The 18,362-nt window shown below is 43.1% G+C and overlaps 1 long non-coding RNA gene across 2 annotated transcripts in view; it reads left to right on the top strand.

The window, feature by feature from the left end:
• LOC144247182 (uncharacterized) overlaps positions 1–5,877 on the top strand; it is a 28,759-nt gene extending 22,882 nt beyond the window's left edge. The window contains exons 2-3 of one of the 2 annotated variants that reach the window (XR_014952052.1): positions 1,380–1,997; positions 3,266–5,877. This is a non-coding gene — a long non-coding RNA (uncharacterized LOC144247182). Of the gene's footprint in view, positions 1–1,379 lie in introns of both variants that reach the window. The other variant, XR_014952050.1, reaches the window with a different exon arrangement.
• The last annotated feature ends 12,485 nt before the right edge of the window (positions 5,878–18,362 follow it).

The following is an 18,362-nucleotide window of genomic DNA, read 5'->3' on the forward strand; positions in this document are numbered from 1 at the left end:
ATGTCCTCAAGCTGTGCCTGGGGAAGTTTAGGTTGTACAACAGGAAAAAATTCTTCAGTGAAAAAGTGATTAAACATTGGAGCGGGTTGCCCAGGGAAGTGGTGGAGTCACCATCCCTGGAAATGTTCAAAAAACAGCTGGATGTGGCACTTAGTGCTATGGTTTAGTTGACATGGTGGTGTTCCACCAAAGGCTGGACTCAGTCTTGGAGTTCTTTGCTAACCTTTATGACTCTATGATTCAATGACTGGTTCGTAATCAGTTTTGAGAGGAAGCAGGATTGTGCCTGACTAGATCACTTGCTGTGTTGTTACCTTTGTTTCTAGGCAGTGGGGAATGGTGGTGAATGCCATTTGTCCCTGCTGTAGCATGTTTTTGCCACAATAGCCTACACTACCCTTGTAGCCAAACTGGTGAGATATGGTTAGGGGGTAATTTCTGGGGCTGCTACAGTTTAATATTCCTACTGGTGAGCTCCGTAAGGGGACAGAGTACACCCATGACAAGTTCCTGATGGCACTCTGGCAGGTGTCAATTCTTACAGGCAGGGTGGTCCTGACTCAATGCCCACGCCATTGGTGACAGCCTGGTCTAAGCTCCAAACAGATCACAGCTGTGGATGTCCTGCAGGTCCTGCTGGTTGCTGCTGCTGGCTCTGCAGAGGGGCAGGGTGCTGGAGGCAATGTGCAGTGGGAAAACCCAACCCAGAGAGTAAAAAAGTAATGGGATTGTTTCCCTAAACCCAGATATAATAAGCAGAGCTTGATGAAATGTGCTGGGTGAGTGCGTTTTGCATGAGGCTGTTTCTACGGGAGTAATTTTTTTCGTTTTGCTTTTAATTAGCCAGGCTTAAATTAGCAGCATCTACTGTTGATATTCCTCCTTAAACAGCCAGAACACTTTCAATCAGGAGACTTATTAATATGCAAAAAAGTGATTTGTTTTGATTTCAGTCTGGAAGGGTCCCCCCCCGCCCCTCCCCCCCCCCCCCAAGTTTCCATTTCAGTATCTTCTGTTCTAAATGTAGGTGAAATTGTTGTGGCCATGTAGGAGAATCTCGATTATCTGGTAAAGAGGAAAGTCTTGATGGAGAGTTTCAGAAACTCCCATGTGGGGGTTGGTATTTGTTCTGCTGTATTTTACTATGCTGAAACAACACCCTGCTGTGGGATAACAGGAGACTCACCCAGGCTGCTGTGCTCCCTCACAGGGTAATTAAAATGAGCACCGTACAAATATTTTTTGCTTCCCAAAGGTACTCAGCTATCTCCTCCTCTCCCAACCTACTGTTTTGGATGGGAGGGAGGTGTAAGTTTTTTCACTCTATAGATACTGAATCACTTCACTGATGTGTTTATATCATCCTATTTACACTGCAGATGACTGATGCTGACCTGCACATAAAAAGACAACCCAGCAAGCTTCACACATGGTGGACGACTTCATTTGGTCTTGCTAAGAATGTCAGGTCCAAGTACCATTTCCTTGCTGTTAGGTTTTTTGGGCTGATGTGGCAGCAAACTTAAATTTGTTTATTTTTCTAGTCTAGAAGTCTTTGGAGAGATGTAGGCATCAAGAGTTAAACTGGGCCAAAATGCTGAAGCAGTTGCCTGAGAGGCAGTTTTAGGCTGTAGAGCATCATAGGTTTCCTCCCCAGCTTACAGTGGTGAGACCTGGTCAGTCTCACTTAAATCCATTTCTCTGAGACATTTCTGTGAGATGGGGATGGTCTGGGCTTTTTATTATTACTTGTGTGAGTGTTTAAAGAAACACTGCTGTGCATCATAACCCCACTGTGTTGTGAGTGATGCGTATACAGAGGAAGCTGGGGAAATGCTGAAAGAAAATTTGAAAGGGGACAAATTTCTTCCTTCTTGGCCTTTTAAGCTTCCTTGGCAGCAGGAGCGGCAGAAAGAGAGACCCATGCCTGCCCACCCTGCTCCCTTGTGGAGGTGCCTCGGGGCACCCAGATCCTTGCCACTGCACTGCAGAGCAAGGTCAGTGTGGGCAAAAGTTTGGCTCTCTACCTTAATGCTTATTTTTGTCAGAAAAATGTAGTTTAGAAATGGTTTGGATTTTTATTTTCCTCTAAGAAAATCCCAGAGTCTGTCAGTGTTAATCTGGGTTATATTCAATAACAGAATGTCTGACTTTTTCTATCAAACTGTTTCCAAATATGGATTTTTCCTTCTATAAACATATGGGGAAAAGTACTTTTTTTCCTTGATCAAATGTAGCTATGAGACTTGGTGGACACCAGTCATGTGCTTAAATGCAGATACTTGATTCTTTAGATGCAGATTTGTCTTGGATTTGAACCAAACAGATTGTGAAAAACAGTGATTTGCACAGTGTGAATCATCTGGTCTGGCACTGTTTGCCTTAGGCTGGTTGTGTAAAGACAAGTGTTGAGTTACAGAATGTCACCTGATGTTGAGGCCACCTCCCCAGCCAGGTACACCTCCCAGCTGGAGGTGTGGGGACAAGAACTTGAGAAAAGAGGCTGCCCCACAACAAAGTCAGAAGAGGACCTCAGTGCAGGGTAAAGTCCCCGTGCTCCCCTTCAGCTGGGGACCTGCCTGTGAGGCCACGAGCAGGCCAGACAAACAGCCACTGGAATGGGGCTTTGAGTAACCTGGCAATAGAATTGATGGGGCAGGCTGGTGAACTGATGGACAGAAGGACAGAGGCTGTGGGTCCAGCAAGTAGAAAGTGTGTTAGGGTGCTACAGCCCTGGCCCCTTTGCCCAGGGACCATTTAATATTCAAAAAGCCTGTGAAGAAAAGGACATGGACTGCCAAACCATTGTCTTGAAAAGAAGAGTTTGTGATTGAGAGGCATAACAGCAATGCCTCTAGGTGACATTTGCTTTGGAGGATTGGAAGGACACAGTTCCAATGTGTTTTCAGTGTGCCTTTCTTCAATTGCAATTCCTCCTGACTCCAGGGAATTGGAGCCCTCTGTGTCCCTGGAAATTAAAACAAAAACTGGCTTCAGTGATATTTCCTGAAATGCGTTTTCATCTCATTGAATCTGTCCTAAGAGCAGCCCCAAAGCATCCAAGATTTCATTTTCATCTAGTAGTGATCAAAAACAACATCAGCAAGGAATAAATAGACAAAGCCATGCAGCAGGGACATTAATTCACATGACAAGGCAGAGCAGTTTGCTTTATTAAAAAAGAAAGCTCATGTGAGGGTTTTCTTGGTCACTGAGTATTTCAATCACTATAAACATCTGTATTTTGCAATCTTGTATTTTTCAGGGCCTTGTCTTGGAAAGAATAAATCTTCAGCTTCTTGTGAATGAAGCTGCAGGCTTGCTGATGGTGCTTGAATTTGTGATGTGCCTGGGACACACAGGCAGACAAGGAGAGGCACTGAGGGAGAATCTCAGCTTCATGGAGGCATCAGTGTTAATGGTATTTGGCCATTGGGAAACTGCTTACTCATCCTGGCAGGGACAGGGGGGCTTTTTGGTGAATGTCTCCCTTTTCCTCAGCACAAATTTAACTCCTTTGTTTATAAAGGAAAAAACCAACCCCAACCATGTGGGTTGTCTTTCACACGGGTTAAAACAAGCCAACTCCACCCAAAGCTGCCCAGGACTGGGCCGCTGTGGCTGCCCTGGCCCTGGGGCACGCACCACCTCCCACATGCTCGCTGCTGCACTGCTGCGGCCAGAGAGGATTTCTGTGTTTCTTTTTCATGACAGCAGACACATCTCCCCCATGACAGGATGAGTGATGCTGTTTCCTCTGCATGTGCTGTTGGGAGCAGTCACCAGCTCCACCTCCCTTACCTTGTCATTAAGCAGCAGAGACATTGCCATTTTGGATTCAAGGCTCGAAGCCAGTATAATTTTAATTTGAGTGATAAAACTAGAAGGGCTCTTACAGCAACACAGCTTCCAGAATGTGATTTAATACTTTTGGGTTTAGACTAACAGAAAGTGGGAAGAGATCAAAACCCATTCCTGGAGGAAAAGAGCTGCTACTTCTCACCAGAGACTTATCACACACTGCAGCTGACATGGGAGATGCTGTCATTGTGTGACAGGTCTCTCTGGATGTCCCCACAGTTGAACAAGAAGTTTATTTGAAGCAATAAAATAGTAAACTAGATGTGTTGAAATCCAGCAAAGGGAGAGGTTATGGAGTACAGGAGTACTTTCTCTGGTAACACCCTGTGGATGTGCAGCAGTTCCTCAGGCATTTGGGGATTTTTAATCTCCAAGAGTCTTCCACAACATATCTTCAGAGTTGGGGTATGTACTGACCCACATGGCTGTTACTATGGAAACCATTATTCTAACATAGTAAAAAATAGTAATGTAAACCCTCTAAAAAAGGCTTAAGCCTCTTGCTATTTATCAAGGAATAGGACTGCCAGGTAAATGGGAATAGCAGCACCTTTTCCAGAAGACTGTCCTGCTCAGTATCAGTTGAGGGTGGTGGGCACCTACAAAAACCAGCACAAAGCTCTGCCTCCACCAGATCTCTCATCTGCAGTGGTGAGATTCAGCTGGAGATTTGGAAATGAAACACCATTTGCAGAGTTTGCAGCTGTTTCAGTCCCTGGCTACTATTCACATGGAGAGGCTGCTGGCTTTCCTGAAGAGCCCAGGGACACAGGCTACCACAGCTACACATCCCCAGCGTCAGAGACCAGCGCAGAAAGACTTCAGAGCAAGACACCCCTATGCAAGGGAAGGAATTAAGGTTTAGTTATCTTAATAACCACTTCACTAAAGGCATATGGCAGGCAACGTATTGGGATGTTGAGTTTTTGACATATGCCAGAATTCTCTAAAATTGAGCTTTTCTTCCCAAACTGCCAACATTTTTAGCTGAATCATGAAGATGCCATACACTCAGAGTATTAATATAGACCTCAGACATCTTCCCAGCTCTGCTTTTTTTGTGCTATTCCAGACCTGGAATGAACCAGACCATCCCAAACCCTTGCCCCAGACTTTGCAGACAGAGCAGCAGCAGGGACAAAGCTGCAGTGGTACAAGGGTGGCCACCTGGTGCCAGCCTCCCTCCTGACACCCAGCCACGTCCCTGTGAGAAGAGGAGTTTTCCTGGCATGAAGTGGGTATCAGAGTGCAGCTGGCTGGATTGCTTTGCACATCATTTTTTCCAAAATGGTCTTTGACAGCAAGAGCTGCGTGCATTAAGCTTGCATGCGTGGGCAGCGCTTTCCTGCTAATGCATGGTTGGAGAACTAGGTCTAATCAAATTCAACATTAAAAACTCATTTATTGGGGTACAGATAGTTAGTCTTGTTAACGAAGGAGGCAACTGTTTGTCAAAGAAATACCATAATTTTTGGAATTTCCAGTATACATAAAGACAAAGAGTATGACACAGCAAAGTCTCTGCTGCTTTGGCTTTTAAGTAGAATCTCCTTAGAGGATAGGTTATAAAACTTCTACAAGTAGTTTATGTTATCTTTAGAGACTGCTTGCACTCTTCTGTTGTTTACATCAATCTTTGAGTGAAAGTTATTTAGCCTTGGTAATTTAGCCAAGTGATTTTTATGCTCTTTGTGGTGCCACTTCACTGCACAATGGGGATGTTTCTGACCCTTTTATGTGCACATTTGAGGCCTGACTATATACTGTGAGGAGTCTTGATTTTTCTAAAAATACCAATCTCGTATACCTAATATGCTGTGTTTAAAACAGTAGATGTGAACAAGCCTCTCTTCCCCCTCCTTAATGTCACCTCTTGCTCACCATGTTAAGATGCCTGAAGACTGTTGCTGTATTTTTCCCCTCTCATTGTGAAACTTTTATGTCTGAAACTGAAATAAAACCTGACTCAGGTTTGTGGGTAAAAAAATTCAGCCCCACCTACTGTTTGCTTTGCAATGCTGTCTGAAATATCATTTTAATTTCACATTAGTTGCTTGCCAAAGGGGAAGCCCACTAAAAGGAATGAAGAAGAAACCTGTTAATGGCACTTTTCATGAGGAACATTACAGTAACAAAGCAGTGTGCATGCAAACACAGAAAGTGAGAGATGGTGAGCCCTACTGTGCCTGTCTGCTTGGCTGTGGTATGCAGGAAAAAAGAGAACAAAATTTACAAGGCTGCTGCTCTCTGAAGTGGTATGTGAGCTGCTGGTGAGCCTGGGAAGAAAACAAAAAAACTGATTCACAACAATTGAAGAACAGTGTGGATGTGCTGGGAAAATAAACCCACTGCATTCAAATTTCAAAGGGTTCAAGGGTGAAATTAAATACTATTTGCTTAGATATAAGAACCACTTTCGGAATAACAACCCCATAAAAAAAAATCTCACAAGAGACTACAGCCCGGCATTTCAGGTTTGATAGACTTTGCTTTTTTCTACCCTCATTGCTGAGCACAGTGTTTTATTAAGGTTATAAAATCAAGCCTTTCAACAATTCTAATGGGGTACTTTTGCAGGGTAAACTTCCACTTCTTTTACAATAATACACAAGTAGGAGAAAGGATCTGTAAAGCACCAGAAAACCCTCTATGAGTGCATCCACACTGCAGGGGCCCGCCTCTCTTTTGGGGGGCTGTCCAGAAACGTGGTGAGCACCTATTTTTCCATCTCAGCATCCAGAACTGGGGTTGACATGAAAGATGAACTGTAGGCGCTAGTTAAGAATAACACTCCACAAATGTAAAACCTATACTGAACTATTTATTTTGTGCACTCGCCTTTCACTGCAGCACGTGCCAACTGCTGAAGGGAGCAAACAGAAATTGGTTCCATCAACTGAAGCTGACAGTCAGGTTTTCAACCAGCAATTCTCCTCAAGATGATATGATTAGGCTGCTTGATGACAAACCGGAGTGCTTGATTTTCTGTAGCAGAGCTGTACTACAGCCTGCATTAATTTGCTAGGAAATCACTTTAGAAGAGCATAAAGGGTGATGCATTCGAGTTAGAGTTGCAGTACAATAGATGCCCCAAAAGTACCTCTGAAGTGGGCTTTTCCCATGAAGTTCTTTAACAAAAGGAGCTGAAAATGACCTGTCTCTACATATCACAGTTGGAGAAGTATGGAGATAGTCTATCAGGTCACCTGACAGTGGATATTAACCATTAATGTATTTCAAATATTATGTGTATTTACTGAGAGAAACTGAATAGGTAAAACAGGTTTCTGGCTCACAATGAAAGATGAAATGGTGTTTAGTTCCCTATATGAATAGCTGCTTATGCAAATCAGTGTGTGTGCATGGTTGTTGGGACTATTTCCTTGATGCCTCCTGTTTCTAAAGAATTTTGTGCATTGCTTCAAGAAATAAACTCTGTAGAGAAAATTTTCAGGCTTTAAAACATAGTTATAACAATGAGATTACCACACAGAGCACACAGTTTGTGTTAGCAGAGAACAAGTTTAATAAAACAGTGTTCTTGCATGTTGGATTCACAAATTCATAGTGCATGAACAAGAAACACAATCTAGTTTTCCCTCTCATCCATGACAAAAACCCACAGGCTGCCATTCTAATCTATGAATGAGCCTCCCATACATCTCTAACATTGTTCAAGGTATTTGACTTTTTGCTATAGAAGAAATTCAGGGCTACCTGTGCAGGGAGTCCACCTGAACAGAAAAATTAGGATGGGTCCAATTAAACCACCATTGTCACCTTGCATTTGCATTTCCAGGCTGTCCCATACTATTTCAGATCTTGTGCATATCCTGACTCTCCCCTATGTCTATCTCCCTGCCAGCAATAATACATCCAGGATGGAATTTAAATAATTTTTACTACTATCATCAGTCACACGAGTTAGGATAATGAAGAAAACTTTCACAAAAACCATCATTGGTTCTATGTTACCTGAATAGTTTCTCTCTGCACTTCTCCGCTCTTTGCTTTAGACATATCTAGTGGTTTATATTGTACAAGGAACAGCCAGACACACCTGAGAGCAAAGAGCCATCCTGAGGGGTGAGAGGAAGAGAAAACCCACCAAAGAAAATCCCATCCTGAGACCAAGACCACATGCCTACTTTCTGAGATCCAAACTGAACAGCATTTCAGTTTGACTTAAGGGATTGTATACCCCTGCCATGAGGCATGTGCCAACCTCCATGTCCATGACCCAGATTTGGATGGAAAGCAGTCCTCTGTAACCCACTCCTCTCAAACTAACATCACACTGCTGGTGTGGTACAAAGGAGGAGGCAGAGAAGAGCCTGTTTTTAAAACCTGAAATGCACGGCACATGTTACATGCAGGTCACTTGGTTAGAGTGTGCCTCACTGTCCCTCTACACCTAGGAATTTATGAGGCTCTGCTTTAGCAATGTTTTCTCTATTTTAAGCACTGCAGTTGTTGGTACCACTTCTGGATGATGCCACTGTTTATTTTTTCATTTATCACAACACACCTAGGGCTGATTTAGATAGAGGCACGTTGGCAGAGGCTGACCAGGTGTAGTATCAATAGCAAGGAGCCCAGCTTTTTCCTGGTATGCACATGACCTTTTACAGAGACTACACAGTTGGGTGTCGAGGTAGGGAAAGGATCAGAACAAGTCACAGGCAGGGACCACAGATGCAACTGTCAGGGAGAACCACACATGGAGCACGCAGAGGGTTTTTTTTTACTGCTTTCCACAGCTTAATAAAAGCTTCCTGTTCCTTAACATTCATGTGGCATGTGAACAGGCAGTGACCATACTGCTGACAGTTCTGCCCTGTGCCTGCTGAAGCTCTGCACTGCACAGTGACGCAGGGTTTCGGGGCCAGACCCACAGAGATATTTAGGGGCCTAACTTCTATTTCAGACTTCAGTGGGAGGCTGGTGCCTAAATAGGAGTTGAGCACCTGATTACCTTTGCAGGTCTGGGCTTGCGTGGAAGCAGCCAGGAGGTGCTCCATGTCCCTTGCCTGCCCACAGGAAACGTTGCTCTTCTCCAGCCGGTGGGCGAAGCGTGGTGCGGTGCGACCCTGGTGTTGTGAAGTAGCCGTTCTCCGACTGGTGACGGCCTGATTCACAACACCAGCTGCTGCACAGCACCTGAGGGGGCCCCTGGCCAGGCTCCCTGCTCCTGGCCTCCTCTGTGCTCTGCCCTTCTCCTCCGCAGTCCATCTTCTACACCATCGAATGCTGGAAAGCAAAGTGACAGGGTTAGATCCATCGACCCCAGCAGTTACACACTCCTGTCTGTTTGAAATACAAATGTGTGAAGGGTGTATGTCTCCAAGAAAAAAGGAAGAAATAGAAGTGGCAAAATGGCTTGGCACTCAAGCTCTAAGTCTTCACAGAGGTGGCCATTGCAGCGCAGTACTGCAAATGTGTACAGCTGCACTCCTGCAACTCATTCCCTGCGCTCATCTCATGAGAGCCGGAGGCTGGAAGGCGGAGGCGGCAACCTAGAAACTCAGCCAAGCCCTCAGAGACATGGGAGAAGCAGGCTGCTTTTTCACAGATCCCAGGATGTTGTCAAAAGGAGAGCAGGGCCCGAGGGACCACTTTGCTTCCTGAGTGCACTGTGGCCATGAACCTTCATGTCTGCACCCTGTCTGCTCCTCTGAGGTGGGTGAGACATCAGCACGTGTGTGGTCCATTCCCAGAAGCTTCCCAGCACACTGGCATTCAGGAAGGTGCTCTGCACCCCACAAATGTCCCGGCCTGCAGGCCCTTCATTCCCCTCCAAGGCACCCATCCCTCAGGAGCTCTCAGAAGCTGAGGGACACAGCCCACTGCTGACCAGGAAAAATGAGCTTCTTGTAAAATCACAAGGGGAGTTATGGATTCTGGGACTCAGGGGAAAAGGAAATCTCCCTCCCTGTGCAGGACTGACACTGGTGAGCATGCCAGCCATCACAGCATGCACACAGCGTGTCTCTCGAGCAGCACAAGGGCTCAGGGTTGCAATGCTGCACCACTACAGAATCGGTCTTGGGGAGAGCACACTCCAGGTGATCCTGCAGCTTTTCAAGCAGACAAAAAGAGGTGGAAACATATAGTAAAAAAGGCAGCCCTGACTGAGAAGAAATGATGATGTCTGGCTCCAGAAGGCTGAAGGATAGCTTTATTAAAACTATACTATATTACATTAATATACTATTTAAAGAGAGACTATCCTATTCTACAGATGTACTTGTACTTACCTAACTACCAACTAGCATACTTGTGGCTGCCTGCTGAGAGTCTTATACACACCTGGATCCAATTGGTCATTGAACCCAAAGAACCTTCACCAGAATCCAGTCAAGCAATCACTTCAGGTAAACAATCTCCATACCAAATTCCACATGGGGAAAAAAAAGGTGCAGAGATAAAGATTGTTTTCTTCTCTCTGTGCTTCTTCTAAGAGACAGAATTATATCTCTCTGTCCAGAGAATGTGAATGCCACAGAAACAGACATGTGATTCTTCCTGATTCCCCTCAAAATGCTTTGCTGGTGGTATGATGACTCACTTGTCAGGACTGAGTCCTTCTTAAGGTTTTACCAACAACTCCTTATTGGGTTAACTAATCTAGGCACTTGTGAAAAATAAGCAAATAATCAACTTGAGCTTCTGTATTGGAGACCTTCCTCAGCAACCAACGTCCAGAAGAAGGCAGAGATTCTGTGAGCTAGTTCAGGACTATCCTGGGATGAGGACTCATTGAGGAAGTCCTTAAGAACATTGGATAGAAAGAGACACACAGCCTAGCACACCTCCAGGGAGAACTGCTGGTTTTTAATAGTTCTCCTGAAATGGGTTGGATTTGGAGGCATTGGAAGCATCCTTCCCTCCATGCCCACTGCCCAATTTAATCCAAGGGAAACTTCATGCCCCTGCAGAGAAGGGAGATGTGTATAGTCCCTGGGCAGGGAAGTGAGAAACATATGCACTAGCAAAAAATATTCCAGAGAGATTATGCAATCTAGTTGCTGTAGGAAATGGAAATAAATTTCTTGACACTTGTGCATGGATGCACACTTGTAAAGTCCCAGTAATGTTGTATTAACAGAGCTTTTATTTAAAGAGCAGTTTACAAAATTTTAACATGTTGAAACAAACAAACAAAAAAAAAGAATATTTACATTTTATGTGTATCTAATATTCTCATCAACCTTCAACTTTGAAAGAAAGTACCAGAACTGAACTTGTGTTATGGCTAGTACTGGTCAATGGTGACATGCTAATGCTGGATGAAGGGGAATCATCTCACCAGAACAGATCTTTCTTTCACTGTCTGTGGTAGCACTGAGCACACTCAGTGAACCACACTGTGTCACACACAGAGCAATGCCAAATACTTTTAGTACATTCTCTGTTCCCAGGGAACACTGAAGTCTGCCACTAGTACTGTGGGTGGGAGAAGGGAAAGCAAATGATATGAGCATTTTTCAAGGTTGCTGAAATCCTTCTGAATCCTTGAATACAATCTGCGCTGAAGCATATCAGATTACTTTAAAAAAGCACGCTACCATATATGCATTGCTTGTAGTCTAGAAGAAGGAAATTTAAAGGCCTTTTCAAGTGAAAAAACAGAATTATATGTTGTACAAATGATAAATGAATGCTTAATCTACTTTCTCTCCCCTTAAACACACCAAAGACAGAGGCTGGTTTTCTGCTTCTTTATCCCCTTGTCAAATAGTCCCATGTAGTCTTTGTCTACCTCTAAAATTCTTAATTTTAATATTCTCCCATTTTTACTTAATATGATTTTAGTTAATCATCTACTGGCAGTAGCATTTAGGTTCTTCGGCACTACATGGTCTGAAAGCTTTTTTAGGACTTCAGCTCAACTGCATGCAGGTAAGTGCAGAATCTCCTGAACAGCTGAGTAACACACAGTGAGGGAATGGCATTCCCCCATGGCTGGCTGGGTCCAGAAGCCCTGAGGAAAACCACCAAACCCAAATATTTACTTTAGGATAACACTAGTGCATTAGGAGAAGAAAGTGACCTCCTATAAATAGGAAAATAAACTTCTCAGTTCGGGGAGGAAAAAAATCCACCAACACAAACGCACCCGGTAACACAGATAATCCTGCCTAAGAATTAGCATTTGTGTGTGTGTGTGTGTATATATATATATATATATATATATTTATTTATTTATTTATTTATTTATTTATTTATAAACAGGAAAGAGTAATAAGAAGCTGTGCCAATGAGCTGGTTTTTGTACACTGAGTTGCAGGCGGTGAGCAGGACTTGGGCACGGGGTCAGCACTAGACTCGGGGCATTAACTGCAATCCCACCCTGAAAGGTTATTATTGCCCCTAATATTCCATGCAAATAGATTTTCTTGCTTTGGTCACAGCAGTCTATTAATTCAGCCCTCTTGTCTGGTACATCTTTATCCTCTGCAGGTTAATCCTGCCAAATTCCCTTGCTGTAGTACATGTCACACAGCATATAATATCCAACAATGCAATTTTGCTAATCCTGTTTTATCAGCTTTGTTGCCTTGTCTGGTCAATCCAATAGCGAAAAACTGCACATAAGGTTTTTGCCAAGATCTCCCTCTCTTTTGCCCCTCCACCCCCCTCCCTTTTGTATGGTTTCAATTAAATAGTTTGAGAGCAGAACATAGCGTTTGGATATCTGCCAATGTCCTTCAGAAGCAGAATGTCAAGGCACTTAATTATATAGGTCTCCCAATTCTTTCAGGCGCCCCACCTACCCAGTCAGCTGAATTTACTAAATGCAAGTGTAAAAAATCAGCTCAAATCTCCTTTTAAAACACTCCCCCATGCATTAAGGACTTGAAGATGGCTGAATAGCGACATGTTTATCGCCCATTATCTTAGTAAAAGATTAAACAAATGAGTAAAGACTGTCTCATTAACAGTTCTTTGTTGTCTTGTTTACTGTTTAGTGGACTCATTAACATTAATTATTAGAAGAGGAACATCAATTATTGCAATAACCTTTGTCAAGCCCAGCAAACTGACTGCTAAACAGCAAACAGAACCTCGTTTACCAGTCAGGATTTGCATGAACAGAAAGAAAAATAAGAAAAGAACCCTATAAAATCCTCAGCATCACTCTAAAGCAGGAGATCCAGCGTTGCTTATTAAGTCTGGCATCAGCAGCACGTCCTGCTCAAGACCTCTAGACAGAGAATAAAAGCATGAGTAAATTCTGAGGTTAACTCTACAAGACTTGCTTACCCAGCTCTAAGTGGCGAGATGTGAACAAAAGGATCCCTACTTCCTCTGGCGCTTGCCAGGCTGTATTTATTACACTAATTATTTGAACGCAGGGAACAACCCTTTCTCTCCCTCGTCATCAGCGCAGTGCATATGCTTGTATAAATATAACGCAGACTGCAGCATCGATTTCAGGATTCTCCATCAGCACGCTGCTAGAGCTGACTGCTTCACTGCCTCAGGTGAAGGGCATTCTCACAGTTACAGGATATTATGGCTCAAGCTTTTTCGTCCTCCCTTCCCCTCTTCCTCTGATTTCTTTTTCCTTTTGAGAAAGCCAATCCCAAGTGGAGATCTCCTCCCCTGCCTGAGCAGAGATTCGATGTTGCAGCAGTATTTTAAAGACACCATATATTTCAGCAGCTTTGGCAGGAGTTAAATGCCAGCAGTAGCACATCCATTATTTAAAATACTCTGAGGAAGAAAGCTGAGTCACACTAAGCTGGATCTGTCACCTCTGACACTGCTTCTCAGCCTAAATACAAGTGCTAGCCTGTGCCCAAGAAGAGAACAAACCTTTGCAGAAGTACCCTGAGCCAAATCTAGAGGTTTAAGATTATATTTATATACAAATAGAAACAAGGGTAGCAAAGTGCTGCACTTTCTGCAGATGCTTCCACAGCTACACGCAGTGAGTGAATACGCAGGTCTCTCCTTACACCAGCCAGGTTTAGAGAACAAACCCTTGCAATTTCTGAGCAGCTGCCCTGTGACAGCTGTCCCATGCTTGGTGTCACTAGGAGTCTTCCTCTTCACACCCGGCCTCAGCAGAGAGGCCCACCAACACCTTCTTCCCCTTGCTGCCCCTTGTAATACATTGACTGTGTCTGGATCTTTCCACTAATTAAAATGTGAAACAATTAAGCTGTTTGCTAAATGAACGATTCTGGCCCTACAGCCTCGTGGCCAGGGAGAGAGGTCCGCAGAGACAGCACAGCCTGTTACCTCGGCATGAATTTGTGCTGACAGGACAGTCCATCCGTCTTCACATCTTTGGACAGCTGTGCTTACCTAGCAGAATGCAAACATCTCTGAACTTTGCTTACTGGATAAAAGGAAGCATTAGTTTCCTATTGCATTTCCTCCTACAAGATCAATCATACACACACGGGCCAGACACAGCATCCCTGTGTTTGTAATTAATCTTGTAAAGGAAGAACATCTCCTCTCAATCGATTGTTATATTTGTATGCAGCCTTCCTGCAAGGGAGGGAGTAGAAGAAAATAAAAGCCAGTAGCAGAATAAGAATCAGCTTATTTCTAATAAAGGCTGGTACATGCTATATATGCACAGCAAGATGCTTTTTTAGGTGAGATGATTCTGTTGGAAAAATCACCTTGTAATCAATGTTGATCACTAACATTGAGGACTGCAGGATTGCCTTTGAATGCCCTGATGGTAGGACTCTATTTGATCACAACAGAATTCAAAAGGATTTTCTGGCTTTTTTTCTGATGTTTTCACTGAAACAATACATGTGTACTTCAAAATTATCTTCCAGATGCTTTATTGTCTCTTGCTAAGTGTTATTGATTGCAGACAACCAAACTGAACATCACACAATCTCTGTTCACTGCCTGGTTTGCTTATAGGAGACTCCTTCCCACCAACACATCTGGTCACAAAGGATGTCTCATTCACATTTTCCTTACTGTGTATGGGGATGTTTAAAATCCAGACTAAGGAAATATTTATTAAGAAACCAACAAACACTCCCACAGCACAACCTGCTAGATCATGTTCCTCATGAAGAATAATTTCCTGCCCTCTCAGAGAAAGAGGTGTATGCAAAGTTACTGCCCTTCTGAGGCCGACCAAGACTCAAATTAGTGGGCAGAGGGAATCAAGTGCACAGTGTTTAAAAAACAAAAAAGGGTAAGTAACTGCTTTTCAGCAGTTCTGAGGACCCAAGCTTCCCTTATTTCTACTGTTTTAGATCAGTCTGTTTCATTGCATGGAGTGCACTGAGCTCACTGACATTTACACTGGGCCAGAATATTCTTTATAATGAGAAAATAAATAGTCTCCAAGACATGGTCAGATGAAACATACACTTCTGATAGGCACCATACTAGTCTAGGGTGCTGCTGCCCATTTTGATTTAAAGGAATAATATGAAGATTGCTGATGCAATATTGAGACAAGTCAGTGCCCTCTTCCCCATTAGGCAAACAGCAGCAGGACAGAACTGCTACCATTCATGACAGAGCTCATTCCATGGTACTTCACACAAGCTGCTTCACTGGGTCTAATGCTTACATGATCAAATATTCAGAAATATTTAAATGTACATGTGTGAGAAGAGAAAAAGACATCCATATATTTTAGGAAACTGATTTACAGCAACAGAGAAAAACATCAGTATAATTGCACTTTAAAATAAAATGCAGGTGTGGTATTATCACCCTGACTGCCAACACTACAGCCTCATCTGCAAGGCCTGTGAAGATCTGGAAACATCCTTCTTCCCATCAGCACTCCACCATTGCATCAGGTAACAATGCAGTCCTTGATAAATGCTCTGCTGTGGTACAGCCTCTTTCAGGACAGAGGCTGATCATTTTTATTTGTAATGCTCCTTTCTAATTTAAACATCCTTTATCTTCACAAAAATGGAAGTTTTGCCTGAAAGGAAAAAGGACCTCAAATATCCCCACAATACTTAAGTGTAACATTTTCTTTCTGTGGACTCAAATTATGCAGTCTTCACTTGGATATACATACATATATATATAGATATGATTTTAATAAAGAATTGGATGCCAACATATCCATTTTAGCATTTCTTTATCAGAAAGTACATCTATGTGGTAATAAGTGGACTTTCATCTAGGAAATCTATAGCCTGTTACCAGATTGCCCGTTCACTGTTTGTAAGAACAGCCAGCAAAACTAAGTTACAAATCATTGCTCTGAACCCTCCCACCTCTATTTATCTGCTCCCTGCACGACAGAGGGACAGCCCTTGGACCAGGGATGCTGGCCTGAAATGATGGATGCTTCAGGAAGAGCATCTCAGTGATGGATGAAATAATGGATACTTCAGGAAGAGCATCTGAGTGGCCAGGGCTTCGACTCTGTCTCCCTACCAGCCACAGCAAAGGGCATCTTCCCTCACCACCAGCAAGGAGATTTCCACAGCTGCGAGGTGAGCAGAGGCTCAGACATGAGCATCACTCTTAGGATGTCTCCTCTCTGCCCCTCCTTTACCAAAAAAATCTGGATGAAAAGAGTGAAGATGCTGTTTGCAAACACTGATCACTATAATTAAGGCACTGTTCAAACATGCAGTGTTTGATAAGGTGCAAAGAAGATACAGTCTGGTCACAACTCACTGGCAATGTAAAATACAAAAGTGGCACATATTAGACTAAAGCACACGTGGTGAGCCCAGGGCTGAGTGTGAAACTCTGCCTTCTCTGTGTGCCTGTTTAACAGGAGACTTCAGACACTTGGCTGACATGGAAGTTTTGATGCCTCGCCAGTTGCCTTGAGGCTGCAGATCTTAGAAGATGAGATTTTCCTGTGGCGTTTGACTTTTCTGCCTGAAGCCCAGAGAGCTGAGGAATAGATAGAATACAGGTGAAAGTAACCCACTGCAAATGATAATTCATTGCATGTTCTAAGTAAAACTTACATAGAGTGCAAAAGGAAGGGAATTTTCCTATTCCCAATTCCTCCATATCCGTGTCACCATCGCGGTCCTTTGCCCCTACATATACTGCTGTCAGGTCTGGAAGACCAGTAAATGCAAATCATTCTTCAGGAAAAGAAGATCCCAAGCTCCTTTAAATTTTATCTGCTGTTTGTTATGCTGTTTTTCACAACTAGCTACCATTCTGTTGCCAGACCTAGAGAGGTTGGAGACACACATTTCTCAAAGCCGGCAGGAAGACAATAACAATTAACAGAATTATTCAGTTCTGTTGAAGCCAGATAAAAACCACGATCTGCATAAGAATTCAAAATTATATCCCTAATGAAATGTAGTTTCTGGTCCCAGATATTTTTTCCTAAAAAAAAAAAGCTCCAAACAAAACCAGACAACCAAACCCCAACCCCCCCCCCGCAAAACCCTAAAAAAAAAAAAAAATCCTCCAAATAAACAAACAAACAAATGGAACAGCCCAAAGCAACTCCTAAGGATAAGTATGAAAAAGCTTCCCTTTCCTTATCAGAGTCACAATATAACCTATGTTAGTGCAAGCCAGCTGCAAAAAGCCAACCTCTCTTTTGTTATTGAACCAGTGAGAAAATATGAATCAAAGTGGAAACACTTCAGAGATTTCCCATTAAAACTGCAAACTTGACAGAGAATCACATATGGTCAGTTGTACCACACATTCAAAGTCACAGTCCTAAATCCAGCTGGTCTCCTTCATCAGAACAGGATGTGTCTGTCTAGCAGTAGTCACTGAAAGAGCGAAGCAATCTAGGATCTGGAAGAGAGCAAGCTGGAAGGAGGCATGTTTGAGGATTTCCGTTTAATTAATAGTAATAGATTTTATTATCCTCTGCCTCTAGTTTTGCTCTTAGTTCTTTTCATATTTGCTCTCTATTAATGAACAAAATACAATCAGGAAAATTAAGCATAAAAGAGTCTAATTAAGCTTTCTTTTTTTTTGGGGGGGGGGGGTGGGGGGGCTGGAAGCCCAAACAAACCACAACAAACAAACAAACAAACCTGCAACAAAAAAAACCAAACAAACCTGAGATTACCGTGTATTTCGGATTCTTACCATACAATATTCATGTCTCTATGGGGGTGTGTGTTATTATGGCACTAATTTGTTTAACACAAACAAGCAGAAGCAGCTGAAGATGAAAACCTGTACCTAAAGACATGGCTGACAAAACATACTCATATGTGCAAATAGGATGCATGGGAATAAAGCTAAACTGGAGTTATTTGCACAAATAAGAGGGGCTTTTTCCCTTCCCCAGTAGAGCTGACAATAAAAGTACTCCTGTCATCACCACAGCCTCCTGCAATGCTAACATTAATTTTTTCTGTGTGTGCATGTGTGCAGGCAGCTTTTGTTAGCATTTGTCTATAAAATCATAATAGGTGTCTTTCCTTGTGCACTGGCTTGTGTGATAGCAGTTTAAGAGACAAAACCAAGCCCTGTCTTTAATATAGTGTTATCAGAGGCATCTCCCTTGGGGACGGGTTATGGCCATCTAGCAGACACCT

Source organism: Lonchura striata, chromosome 2 (assembly GCF_050655825.1).
Source record: "Lonchura striata isolate lonStrDom1 chromosome 2, ASM5065582v1, whole genome shotgun sequence".
Taxonomy (NCBI): Eukaryota; Metazoa; Chordata; class Aves; order Passeriformes; family Estrildidae; genus Lonchura; species Lonchura striata.